The sequence below is a fragment of the Hydra vulgaris genome, chromosome 02, assembly GCF_038396675.1.
Source record: "Hydra vulgaris chromosome 02, alternate assembly HydraT2T_AEP".
NCBI lineage: Eukaryota > Metazoa > Cnidaria > Hydrozoa > Anthoathecata > Hydridae > Hydra > Hydra vulgaris.
In genome coordinates, this window is record NC_088921.1 from 66,653,401 (window position 1) to 66,656,682 (window position 3,282).

Sequence of the window (3,282 nt, forward strand, 5' to 3'; positions counted from 1 at the left end):
AAACTGCAAGACAGTGTTGTTAACTTTATCACATGTATTACATTATCTATTTTGGTGTAAGTAATTATGCAATTTTATTTTACGTGTATTTATAAATTTTGCTAAACGTATTTATATATATTTATATAAATAAATAAATAAATATATATATATATATATATATATATATATATATATATATATATATATATAAATATATGTACATAATATATGTCGGTGTAGCAGAACTTCGCTGCGAGTCAGGCTATTTGTCAGTCGATGTTTGTACTGAAGCCCCCGGCAGCAGGCTATTTCAGTGTGACGTCAGACTAATCATCTAAACTAGTAATTTAAGTCATATGGATATATAATATATAGAGATACTTATAGATGAATTTTATATACTAAGTATTATACACTTATATCTTATTTTTATTTGCATCTTCCCACCAGAATCTGAAAGTCTTAAAAAATCTTAGAAATAAAAGACCTTTTTTTTTTATATATTTTAAATATATATGTATATATATATATATATATATATATATATATATATATATATATATATATATATATATATATATATATATATATATATATATATATATATACATAATAATATATATTATTATTATTATTATTATATATATATATATAATATATATACATAATAATATATATTATTATTATTATTATTATTATTATATATATATATATAATATATATACATAATAATATATATATATATATATATTATATATATTATTAATATTATATATATATATATATATATATATATATATATATATATATATATATATATATATATATATATATATATATATATATATATATATATATATATATATATACATATATATATGGTTGCTCTGTTATTTTAAAAACATTGAGCACTCTATTTTGTAGAATAAATTTTAAAATTGTTGAAATATATATTTATGTGTGTGTGTTTAAATCTACTACCGTGAGTGCTAGGGTATATCATATTTTAGTCAAAATTTGAAATTTAAAAATTTTGACTGACACGCTTGGATTCCTATGTATTTGGGTATGGGGAATTCAATTTGGAATATATTTTTGTAAAGTATTAATGTTTAGCTATCGAGAAACGAATTTTAAAATTACGGTTTTTTTAAAAACTAATCTTTTTGAATTATGGTTTTATCTCTTAAAACTTTAGACAAATATTAATACAAATTAAAATTTTATAAAGTAAAAAATGACAACGAGTAACATAACAGATAAAATTATTATTGATCCCCAGGATTCCACTGCAAGGAATGTTTAAAAACGGTTAAGGATTCTAGCCGCCCCACTGTGGAAAATGAAGGTCTGCTTAGGATCAAAAATCAATAATTTTTTTATTACCTAAGTTTAAGTGTTGAAATTTTGCACAAATGCAAAGTAGTATACGACGCTTCTAAGGAAATATTTTTCATTAAAAAAATATTTAAATTTAAAATTTGTAAAAATAAATATAAAATAAGTAAAAATCAAAAATTTCAAAATTATCATTTTTATCTTACTTTTAACTAAACTTTTAATTGATTTTTGTTCTTTTTAATTTTTATGGAATAAATTATAGGTCGACTTTCAAAGGCTGCAAAGTACCTTCATCAAGTTCTTGGACATTATTGCTGTACGGTTTTCTAATGCTGGTGATGTATAGATTGGAAGTGTACAGAAGAGCATGAAATACGTCCTTAATTGTAACAAATCTAGAAAATTTCCTGGCATGACAAAAACGTTTCTGTACCAAGGTTTTCTTCTCTTTCTTTTGTCGTTTTTTTTTATTCACTTTTAACTGACCATGTTTGGAAAGACAGGTTGTAGGAAATATGAAATATCATTTCTATACACCGAATCCAGGCATGTAATGTCGACAGTCCGTATTGATACAAACATTCATTTTTAGACCTAGCAGACACTTTAGTCAAATTGCTCATTTGTCGTTGAGTAGCTCCACATATTGTAAATGTAGACACAGAAGGCGTATTCGTTAATACCTGAGCTACTTTTCTTTCTATCATTGTTAAAAAAAGTTCATGTTTCACTTGTATTCCTTCACAACGTTTGTTAATTATAGATGGCCGTAAAGAGTATATTTGGCTTTTTATTTCATCTACAACAACTTTAGTTTTCTCAGGAGTCTTTTTGAAAAATTATATGCATATTGGTCAACAAAAATGTGCAGACGAAGGAGCCGGATTTTGCCAAACAACTGCGCCAGTTACCTCATCAACTAATCTGATTGGTACCAAAGAACTCATAAATAAGTTTGCATCAGAGTATAAGTTTAGATTCCTACTTGCTTTGGCCAGAGGAATCATCACAACCCCATTTACTATACAAAATTAATTGTTTGAATTTATTATTGTAAACGGAATCTACAGTTAAAATTCTATGTACAGTGTGATCCATTCTATATGAAAACAAGTAATCATTCTATATGAAAACAAGATAGAACATGTTTTAAACATTTTACAATATAGTTGTTTTTTAGTAATGGCCAAATAAAAAAATTCTTTTTTTAATTTCATCACAGGCGTTATACCTCGATTTCGCAATTGAGTTCGTATAAAACAATCTTTTTTATTCTAACCTCAGACTGATTCAGCAGCCTCGATAACTATTTTGACTGTTCTCTCACAACTTAAGGTATGTAACAAATAAAAGGAAGCTCCAGGGAAGCAACTCTCAATGCATTGAGTGGGCTAATGAAAAATTTGCAGTGAAAACTGGTTCAGTAATGACATCAGTAGAGCCTTGTACATTTCATGCCCTGATTGCCAATATTACGTCAAATGCAAATGACTCTTGTTCTGAGTTATTAGAGCCGAGAAGTGCAACAAGTATATTTTCAGGATGAGCCCATCAGGATTTACTTTTTAGATAAAGTTTAGAGGCTTCTTTAACCCTATCATCTTGCTTCTGACAAAGTCGAAATAGCTTTAAAAGTTGACCAAAACCGTATTTAATGCCATGATTTACTTTAATCTCAAAAGACATTAGACGATAAATCTGTGTCAACCAAATTGCAAAGAGCTTCAAGTTCTCTGCATTCTCAGGTTTAAGATCATGCTTTTTCATATATAGTAGTAAGCATCTCGTGCCACAAGTATGCCATCAACTGTGAGACAATCTACCATATTTAAGAGCTGCAACTTCAGGATTAAGGTTTCCTTTTAAATACTTCTATGCAACTAAAATGTCAGTGTTCATTTGCTTAATAAAAACTTCATTGATATTAACTAAAGGCTGCAGAAGAGGAATTGGCGTAAA